Here is a 12,120-nt window from a genome sequence, read left to right as displayed (position 1 = left end):
ATGGCCTACATGAAACACGCCTGCCCTCTACAGGTTTTTATATTTCCTGCGTCCCCCACCGAACTCCCCTTCTGCGGGATCTCGCAGAATTTCGGAAGTCTCCGCGGCATTCTGCTCTCAGAAACGCGCATTTTTAAAGGCCACATCTGTATTTATTAATGCATATATTATAATGATTACATACAAAAACATGAATCAAACTGACTCACTGTCAGAAAATTTCAGACATAATAATCTCATGCATCGTTTTTTTTCTTCAAATTATGCTGCTGTATGTTGGCAGAGGTCATTTATTGAACAATGAAATCACTTACAGTAACAATAACTTCTCAATCATGCAGACACTTGACTACAGTATCTCACAGGTGATGAATCATGTTTTCACTATCACTGCATTGCTGCACATTTGCATAAAACCTTGTCTTGTTCAAGTGCATCATGATAAACTTGGATACTTGAATAAAACTTTTCCATGCAAATCCATTTTTTTGTCCTAGTCGTCTAAAATGAATGAGAAGTGCGCTAAACTGTACCCTCCCACTCAAAAGCTGATCGATTGGCTTCACAAGACGTCATGTCACCATGTCACAGGGAGTCGTGGGGATTACTTTTGTGTTGGATATGAAGTGGCAGAAACTGTTAACTATATGAATCAGAGTGGTGGGGTTTTTGCAAAATATCTTCTTTATTGTTCTTTTGAAGAATAAAATGTCATATGCATACCGGATGGCCTGAGGGTGAGTAAATAAACAGCACATTTTGGGTGAACTATCTCTTTAAGTGCCAGAGATGGTTTGAAAAAAGAGACCCAATTCTGTTATGTTTAAAGTATTACTCTCCCTCCACAAGGGCAGCATAAATCCAAGGAGGGCAGAGAATATGCACACACTGGCTATGCTGATTTCTGTTTGCTCTTGCAGATGGATGAACTCTGGGCTGGTAGACGTCTGTAGACTTCTCCGCTCAGTCACACACACAGCAGTGCAGAATAAAGTGTAAATAAGTATTCATCTGTGTAGTGACCCCTGAGCTCAACACAATGTTCTAACCCAGTGTGGTATTAGGACCCCCGCTCACAAGTGTAAAAGAGAGATGAAAGGAGAACGGTGAACAATAAATTAAAAATACTAAACTATTACTTGGGTGACGTCGGTTTCCAAAACACATTTAATTCACATAAATGTTAATTGATGGAGAACATGAATTATGCCTAAAGTCTGTGAAACGAGTAAAGATTTGTTAATTTAACTTGCAAATATAGAACTGCCATAGACTTACATTGAAGTAGGAACTTAAAATGATATTGAGACTACATTTGCATGCATTTGACAGGCGCAAGGCGTTCAAAGTGACCTACAGTGCATATACATTTTATTAGTATGTGTGTTTCCTGGGATTTAACCAACAGCCTTTATTGGTGAGATGCAGAAATATAAGTTTGGGCTAACACTTAGGGGCTGTCCACACGGAGACGCGTATCACTGCATACGTATAAATTTGTTATCGTATTGACGTTTCATCCACACGGATCCGGCGTTTTGGGAGACTGAATCCGCTATTTTTTGAAACCGGGTCCTAAAGTGGATAAATCTGAAACCGACACCCTTGCGGTTTCGTCTGTACAGCCAATCCGTATATTTTGTGAAGCGAAAACTTCATCACATCATGTGTCGGAAGCGTCACACGTAACAGCAACAACAATAATGGCGGACTACGTGATTGTGTTCGTGCTACAGAAGCTACTAAAGCCTACTAGCTTTATTACAGCAAAATCTATTGCTTTGATGCAATTGTGGTGACCAACAAGCGATAATGGACAACACCATACGTTGGTTATGCGCATGCTCAAAGTCTTCTTCTCCGTGTATAGTGTATATCTGTGGCAGAATTACAGCGCCCCATACTGGTCCGGCATATATACTACACTGCTTTCAGTCGGTTTCAGTGGTTTCGTGTTTACGGATTATTTTTTTAGAGCAAGCAAAAAAAATGATCGGATAGGGAATGCACCGGCTTCGTGTGGACATAGCCTTAAAGCGATAGTTTACCCAAAAATGAAAATAATGTCATTAATGACTCACCCTCATGTCGTTCCAAACTCGTAAGACCTCCATTCATCTTTGGAAACACAGTTTAAGATGTTTTAGATTTCAAAAATAAAAAAATGTAAGGGTCTGTTGTGAACCGCGTGCATGACACTACGGTGACACTGCTGACATGTTATCCAGTGCGCCCCAGATTTTTTTTGCATCTGAGCTTTGTTTACAGTCTGAGGGAAACAAACTTAACTGAGGTAAGTTAAAAAAACGTACAAACATGTCTGAGGATAACACGTCAGCAGTGTGGCTATGCACGCGCATTCGCAACAAACATGGAAGAGAAGACAATGCTGAATAAAGTCGTATTTTTGTTATTTTTGGACCAAAATGTATTTTCGATGCTTCAACACATTCTAACTGACCCACTGATGTCACATGGACTACTTTGATGATGTTTTTATTACCTTTCTGGACATGGAAAGTATACCGTACGTAGATTTTCAATGGATGGTCAAAAAGCTCTCTGACTAAATCTAAAACATCTTAAACTGTGTTTCCAAAGATGAACGGAGGTCTTACGAGTTTGAAATGACATGAGGGTGAGTCATTAATGACATTATTTTCATTTTTGGGTGAATCCCTTTAGTTTGACTTGGGTAGTAAGCAACCATACAAAATGTCATAGAAATGTCCACTCGAATCTCATTACCAATGCCCTGCCAACTTCCCACCAAATACCTTAACATATATTTTTTATAAACTTTAAATGATACTTTGGTAATTTTAGGTTACAACTGTGCATTTATTTAATTCTGATAGTGAATTAGTAAGACATTATTCTAATCCTAAGCTTGATTTGGATACTTCCATAAAACTTCCTGTTAAAAAACAAATGACATCTGTGTATAAACATTCTGAAGTAGAACAAGCAAGTGTTTCCGACACAAAGATGTTATTTTCATCATTACATCATAAACATTAAACCACAGATCAAAACACGAAGAGTAAGTAACACAAACACAAAGATCACAGACAAAAAATGCTCTGGTACAAACTGTTCAAGCTCATCAGATTGTTTATTGTCTACAAGCTAAAACCGTTTACAAGTCGTGAGAAAGTACAAAATAAGTTTTGGTGTCAAGGACATTTGTGTTGAAAGATATTGTGAAAGCTCAAGATATAACCAAAGTGCTGCACAAATGCAAAAACTGCAGAAAATGCATTTTAGACCTACTTGGATTTAAAGTTTTCATGCATTTTAGTAATTCCAGCAAAATTAAACATGAGCAACCATACAGTGTAGGCTAATATATATGAAGGCTTGTATGACTGCATGATATTTTCAGACAGTTTGTTGCATCACTCAAACCAGATGCCATGCAAAACCCAATACTATATTTAAATCACATAACAAATCTCCTGATGAATCTCCAGGGATGGTATTAGCATGCCTGAAACTCAACCGGCTTCAAGAACAAGATAAACTAAAGGCAGATGATGAGAGTGAGGCAAGTGAAGTGAACCAGAAAAATATCTATTTTGGGGTTTGGGGGAAAAAGCCTCATGTTGGTATATTTGCACTGCCTGGACCATTTACAGCAGTTGAATAAAAACAGTAATGTGTGTTTAGCGATGGTGGAAATGAGGCTGAAATGACAGAGATACACATTCAGCCGTGACCCGCTGTCACGACATCCACACACCTAGATGCCCAAACAGACCTTTATATGCTGCACACGCACTTATACATTAAATTAAAACAAGGCAGTGGGTGCAATAACTGTTTAGTGAGCGGAGAGAAAGAGATTGTGTGTTATGATATGATGTGATGTCATTTCGAAACTAGCTTTAATGTTGATGCCTTGCAATGTGTATCTTTGAAGGAACGAATATACTACAATAATGATTTAATTTAGCTTAGTTGTCACATACGGAAGCTGAGTATAAAGTAAAATTTATGCATTTGGCAGCTTTTATCCAAGGTAACTCACAGTGCATTTAAATTGCATTTTTTTCTGTATGTGTGAGCCCTGCGATTCGAACCCATGACCTTTTGCGCTGTTAATGCAATGCTCTACCGAGTGAACAACAGGAAAAAAGCTTGTTTTTTACGTTTAGTTGGTTTTAAACAACAAATTGCGTAATACTTATTTTGTGAATTAGCATCTTTAAATTTCAGCATGAATTGAACATACAACAATATTGCTTTTTTCAGCAATGTACTGTATCAAAGCAATGATCCACTTGGGGTAGGTACATTACAGTGATTTTTTAAGACGCACTCATAAACTGATTTGCAATGCAGATTACAGATTTAAACAACATAAAGGAAAATGATGTGTCTGCCAAATGCCTAAATGTTAATGATTGTGAAACCAAGCTTGAATCTGTCTGACCTGAATCTGTGCAGCAGAATTTCTCAATTACCGGTGAAGTAAACACTCTGAATATTAAATAAGATGATTTATTCCCTAGATAAAACTCACATACACACACATCCTCATATACAACATATGGTCTAGTGGCTTATGTATACATTAGTTTCACCAGCAGTGAAATATTTGTCTCACATTGCGATCAATAAAGGGTGTTTCTACAGGTACATGAGTAAAAAGTAAATTCTCTTTTTAGGCATTCAGGTGAGGAGTGTTGGTACACACGTGTGCATTAATGTGCAGCACATTTATCAGAATGAGTAATGGTGTGCAGGAGGGTATAGCAGCTATTAAACCAATGCTTTAGTGTTAGGCTACTTCACAACCAAGAGCTACAGTACTGTGCTTTCTAATACCTACATAGGTAGCTTCCTTCTTAGATTGCATCCTAAATAATTGTACATTCAAACTGTCTGATTTGGACCAATGGGTCAATACAAGGCTTTGTCTCAAAAACACCTGTCCTATTTAGAAGTAGGAATAGGAAATTTCCAACATGACCCTGATTAAACAACCCTCTTAACATTTATGAACATAAGCAGCACTCATTACCGATGACATGCGACTGTGTTTTATGATGTCCCTGCTAATCGTGTTGCATAAGGCATCACTAAGCACAAGTGTATGACAACCATTACATTTACATTGAAAATTTTTATGACAACAGTTTTTGGAGGGTAAATCTATTTAGCTTATAAGCAAACCTTAGCTAAGTTTAATTTCTAAGGCTTTGCATTATAAAAGCATAATAGTGCCAACTTGCATTGCATTTCAGAAAAATATTTACTTAAGATAAATAGTTCATATATTTACATTTATACATTTTGCAGAAACTTTTATTCAAAGAAATGTTAAGTGCATTCAAGCAAAACATCATCATGTTTTTCATGCATAAGCAATATCAGGCATAAATTAACATTTTTACCGAGCTACTCTGCCTGAATAATACCAAAAATATTGAATATAAAAAGATTGAGCACTCCTGTTACAGGGGACAATGCAACGCTCAGTACATTGAAAAAAAAAAATTCATTCAATTTACTCAATTTTTTTAAGGTAAATGGTTGCAATAAATTTATTAAAGCTACATTTAAACAAAAGTGTTTTATTTTATTTTATATTACTATTTTTTGTTTAAATGTAGCTTAAATAAATTGATTGCAACCACTTACCTTAAAAAAATTAGTAAATTGAATAAATATTTCCTTTTTTAGTGTATGGCTGCTCTGGCGGCGGAAGTCCCGCCTTCTAGTTAAAAGAACCAATCATTAATCGCTAAATGCTGATGATTTACTGTGGGATGGGCTCTGTACAGAGTTGCGTGAGGCACTTGCCTGTGAACAGTCGCTAAAACGACCTCAAATAAAGGTGTTTTAGCACAATTTGAGCTTAAGAGACTTACATTTATCGAACAGGTAATGCCAGGTTTAACATGATTTTAACTCTTTCACCGCCAGCGTTTTTAAAAAAAGTTGCCAGCCAGCGCCAGCATTTTTCATGATTTTCACAAAAGTTCAATATCTTCCAGAAAATGTTCTTCTTCAAATATATAAAAATACAATATACCAAATGAAAGAACAGACCCTCTTCATCCTACCTTCAGTGGTTCTTTTGTAATTAGCTTTTGAATATGGGTAGGTTTCTGCAAAAACACCACATTTTGAGCAAAAAGCAGAGATAATTCAATTTTTGTGACGGACTTTTCATAGAGTTCCCATTCAGAGCGATCTTTAAAACAGACACGGATATGCAGCAGCTTGCCATAGGGCAATACTTCCGGGTTTAAAAAGTTGCGGAAGGGTGCCACCTAGTGGATAATAGCGGTATTGCGGAAAGACGGAAAAACTCGTCATTGGCGGGGAAGCGTTTTCTCTTAATTGACGAGATATCTCGTCAATGGCGGGGAAAGAGTTAATATCTGTCTGTCCCCATTCTTATAATAGATAAGACTATAGTCTTGCATGACTGAAAAAACTGCCCAGAGGCATTGCAAACATACTGGCACAAATTCCCTTAAGGGACTTACAGTACCACATCCAGTTAAATGGCAGAGAAATACTACGGTACAATGGCAGTAACAAACTTTAGCACTCATCAAAACCAAGCTACCTTATTATTTCTGTTCCAAAATCAATGTTTTTATATGTTCTCATTGTTGTCAAATGACCTTTGCCAATGATCTAACTTTTCTTTGTAAGCTTAGAATTTCTTCTCTTTACTTACATTGAACGGGTAAGTCCAAGGAGGCTTCCATGTAGTTCCGACGTATTTATAAACAGAGAGGGACAAAAAGCACTACACTGCAAAAATTATTTTTAAGAAGAAAAAAATCTTAGTATTTTTTGTCGTTTTTTCAGTGAAAAAAATCTAAGAATTCCTAAATTAAGATGCTTTTTCTTGATGAACAAAACAACCCAAGAAAAAGTATAGTTTTTTGAACAAAAATATCAAATTTAAGTGATTTTGTGCATAAAATAAGGGGAAAAAAAACTGCCAATAGGGTTTTCTTAAACACTAAATTCAAGAAAAATTCATCAAAAAATTTGCTTACCCCATTGGCAGATTTCTTTGTTTGTTTTATGCACAAAATCACTCAAAGTAGATATTTTTGGTCTAAAAACTAGACTTATTTTCTTGGGTCGTTTTGCTCATCAAGAAAAAGCATCTTAATTTAAGAATTTTTTGATATTTTTACTGAAAACAAGACAAAAATAATTTTTTTGCAGTGTAGATGGGAGAAAATCCTACTTACAGTCCCTTTAAATCAAGATGCATTTTCTTGATGAGAAAACAATGACCTAAGAAAATAAGTCTTAGACAAAACATATCTAATTTAAATGAATTTGTGCATAAAACAAGCAAAACATCTGCCAACTTTTTTGTTAAAACACTTAATTCAAGAAAAATTCTGGAACAATTTTCTTAACTCATAAACAGAATTATTTGCTTGTTTTATGCACAAGATCACTTACAGTTAATATTTTTTTTGTCTAAAAACTAGACTTATTTTCTTAGGTCATTTTGCTTATCAAGAAAATGCATCTTGATTTAAAAATGTTTAGATATTTGTTATTATTTAAAACAAGACAAAAATACAAAGTAAGAAAGTCATTTTTTGAAGTATGTTATTCAGCAATAGTAGCTGAAGTACAGTAAGTGCTTGTTTCATGGCTCTATTTGTGAAAAACAATGAAAGTTGTAGCTCAAGTCTAAGCTGAGATTTGTTGAGCATGTTCAATAAGTGTAACATTAGTATTCAGAGTGGCTTGTGTTCAAGCTCTTTTGCTGGATCATAAGCTTGTGTCAGCTCAAGATAACGCCTGTATATTTCTCCGGTAACGTTTCTAGTGAATTCAGCAAGAAGTTGTTTTTCATTATAGTTTGAGGGTTTTATCAGCAGAACTGATGCTCTGAGCAGAAAACCTCTTAGAGCTTAATCTCTGATCTTTCTATAAAATGGCAAATCTAGACAAAGAGCTCGTCCTTGCAGCATTTGTGCATGAAATGAAGTATCACAGTCAACGCAATAAACCAAGGTCTATGACAAATGTAACCAATACATATGTTCAGAAACTCAATGTTTATATCACAACCTGTATCCTCTTTACTTCTATTTCTCTACTTCTCACTTTGAGTAGGCCTATACAGTACGGTATTTAGCACAGTGGTTCTATTTTTTTACTTCGGCCCCTCAAAAAAGCCCCCTACTGTCCAAAACAACTTTGAAGGCCCCCATTCACTCTATACCTAAACAATAGAAAGTTCTAAAGCTTAGGATTAATGTTTATTCATAACGAAAATAAGCAAACAATAAGAAATAGTTGTTTTATCTTATTTTTTCAGTCTTGTTTTGAATAATTTTAAGTCATCTTAAGTCTTCCTTGGAAATCCATTGAGGTCCCATGTGGGCTCCGGGCCTCCAGCACACTGGTTGAGAAACATTAATTTGACAGAAAGTAATTCTGGACAAGCTTCATAAAAAAGCTGGGCAAAGCTGTCTGTTAATTAAAAGAGTGTACGTGCTTTATATATAAACCTAAATATTTTATTCACTTAAATGAATGCATATCCTCAACTTATCCGGTTTATATGTGTTTCCTACAACATTTCTGGTTAGATAATCTTTAATCTCTTTGACTACTTGACCTGGAATATGAAGGATTAGCAACACTGACCCTAATTAAGATCACAGATTAAGCTGGATTCAGATGGGTTTTCCATTAAAAATGTATGTTTAAATTGGACTTTCTATGAAAACAGTCCTTGTTATGGAAATTAGAGAAGTTTGAAGGTCTAGTGGTGCCATCAACACCACACAGAAACACTTTTTGTTCAACACTGAATTCAATACAGTCAAGAACTATTGCCAGCATTTGTGGCGTCAAGTGTTTTAATTCATTTAGAATTAAAAACTCTTTATTAGAACACCTGCATGAAACGTTTATGCATTATTTGAACTGTAAAAATCATTATTCTTTTCCTAGTAGATACCCAGACAGCAGACAACTCCGTGCCGTATCCCCACCGGATCCATGCCAAAGTCATCAGCTCCAGTGCAGATCCGGCTCAGAGTCATTTGCTTTAAACCCTGTAGAGTCGATTGCAGGGTAACCTGAAGATGTAAATCTGTAAGTGGAGTTTTCACAATTTACCGGTCTTATGTGTGTTCCTGGTCATATTAAGGTCAAATGGAAAGATTATATCTAACGTTATACAAACAAGTTTGGTAAGTGATTCTATCACATAAGTGTTAACAGATAAGATGTTTAAGTCTTGTGACAGTGTGAATGTTTAACTACCTGGCTGTATGCATTTCCATCATCCTTAATGGAATGTGGATTTATCAAACTATGGGTTTATTAATTATTTTCTGTGGTAATCATCATTTTGTCACAAAAACAGAACATTATACATTAAAGGGTTTTTAAAATAGATTAAACAAAAAGATCAGCTCAGAAATCATGTAATGCATGATGTTTTGGATTAAAAGTACCTGCTAACTGGTGTCAAACGCCTATGCTTAATCCACATCCATGTCTGTAATAAGTGATGATTAGTTTACAGACCAAGCTCAGCTTCACACACTGCTGCACTGCAAACCTCGCTCCTTTTATAGCAAATAATGACATAAGATAAAACAGCATTAGATGATAAAAATAATGAACAAAATCCATTTTCATCCCAATATGTAAATTTACACAAAAATAAATAATATAGCTATCACATTAAATTACAGATTGTATTATGTAACTTTTAGGACTGAGAAACTCGATGTATTAATCAGACTTACACACAGTCAGAGTCACGTTTCTTGGAAAGCTCCACGCTGTTATTCATTATGTTCATGTGAAGGAAGTCCAGACCCCATGAGAAGAATCCATATTGGATAGTTGGTTTGATAGGCTGGTGTCTGTATCCTGTCGACACCTCCCTCCTGCTCTCCTCTCTCTCTTTCTCTCTCTCTCTTCATTTAGGTAAACACACTCACGTCTTCAATCTGCGTGAACTTCTTTTCTAAGTGCTATCGGATCAAGGGGATGAGGTCTGTTTGTGTCTATAAAAGCACAATCTGCACTTAATTAGTGAGCTGCCCACCACGTCGGCCCTCACATGAGCCGCTGTTCATTTACTTCTCTATGTGATCTTTGCGTTCAATGACTTTGCAAAGTTCAGAATGCATTATTAAGTGCTTATTAAATATTGCAGTTGACTGATAAAATCAAGTGTTTCAAAACTTTAAAGCTCTCTATCACTGTTTGAAACACTCATTTTAAAACACTGTTTCAAACACAAAATTGCAGGTTACTTTACACAATAATTATGTTTATTGGAAAAAATAACTATTTTCTGCAAAATCTGACCTAATAGCTCAACTTATGCATTAATAATAAGCAGCCTGATCTCATACTTGATTCATATGTATTTTACAAGTTGGCTAATTCGTGTGAATTGGTAGAAATTGAATTGTACAAAAACTTATGATTATCCAGAAAAAAACTATTATAGTAAATAAATGTAAAAGTGTGGTAGTATAAATTAATATAAATAAAAAAGCCATGCACTCTAACAATGATTAGTTGACTTTACTTAAAAAATTAAGTAAGCAATTTTTTGTTTGCATTTCCAGCATGGAAATTGTGATTTTTTTTTAAGACAACGAGTTTCTACATATTTTAAAGTAAAGACAACTAAAGATTTAAAGAGTGTGGATATAGTCTTTTTTAAGGCATACACGAGCGTACGCGCACAGTTAAGCACACAGCCTTAAGCATATAGTTCATTTGACTCATACACGTGTGTTGACACATGCACATTGCGCAAATTGGGATACCTTCTGTAGCCTACATCAGTGGTTCTCAAACTGGGGTCCAGGGCCCCCAGGGGGGCCGCGAGATGGTGCCAGGGGGCCCCAGTTTTATGACATTTTATAAAATACATTAATTTATCATGAATTCTGTGAAATTAATCCTAAAAAATGTTTTGTTTAATTAAAATGTGAAGTTTTAGAACTGTTTTTTTCTTTTTCTTTGGGGGGCCGCGAAGGAATGCACCAAACACAAAGGGGGCCGCACACTGAAAAAGTTTGAGAACCACTGGCCTACATACAACATATTCCTGTATTCGCATGCGTAAACTACACTGTAGAAAGTAAAAAGTTGGATCAACTTTGAAAATTGGTAACACTTACATTGTTTTCCAACTTTTACTTCAAGTATTTTAAATTTATACATATAAGTTAAAAAAATATTTTTTTAAGGAGTTACTGCTTTAAGTATATTAAAAAACATTTTAAAAAAAGTTGATTCAACTTTTTACTTTTTACTGTGGGTTCACACCAGATGCGAGTTCAATGATTTGCTTGAGTAGATTACATACAAAGTCAATGCAAAGACGCGCTCAGACGCATCCTCGCGTGGGGCTCAAACGTGTCTTCACCCAAGTTGAAAATATTCAACTCGAGTGAAAAAATCGCATGATACGAAGTTTAATCCCGTGAGTAATCTAGAGCGAGTAACGCAATGCCCCACGTTTTGTGTGTATGTAGCATTACAGTGTACGTGTACAATGTATGCAAGGTTATAAAAATCCAGCGGTGGGCACTCTTTTCATGTAGAAAATTGGGTCACGTGCACTTGTACGTGGACTCTCGTGTACGCACAAAACTGACTTTGACTTTGTATGTAATCTACTCGCAAAACGTTGAACTCGCGTCTGGTATGAACCCAAAACAGTTACACCGAAATTCGCGTCATGGGAGGGGCTTCTGTGACTCTGCTCGCTTCCTGGAATCACGTCACTACTATAGCAAGCTCCTGATTGGTTAACGCGGCACGTTTTTCCGCCAAAGTTAAAAAAATTTTAACTTGCGCGTTTCCCGCAGCAACACTCAATTCACATGAACTAGACGCGCGAATGATGTGGAATCGCGTCTACCGCGTCATGCTAAACGCCTCAGTCGCATCACGAGACATCCAGACGCACGTCAATGCATCTTTACATTGACTTAACGTTGAAATCACTAGCGCTTGACACCTCTACCGCGGCTGGTCTGATCGCAGCATTAACCCACATTCTAAAATACGCACAAATTGCCATGAGATTGCACTGGTATAAGCATAGAAGACACTTTTTTTAATTGTTGAAGT

This window comes from Paramisgurnus dabryanus, chromosome 16 (genome assembly GCF_030506205.2).
Source record: "Paramisgurnus dabryanus chromosome 16, PD_genome_1.1, whole genome shotgun sequence".
Classification (NCBI taxonomy): Eukaryota; Metazoa; Chordata; class Actinopteri; order Cypriniformes; family Cobitidae; genus Paramisgurnus; species Paramisgurnus dabryanus.
The sequence above is the reverse complement of the archived record's forward strand: the minus strand, read 5'-3'. Positions refer to the sequence as shown.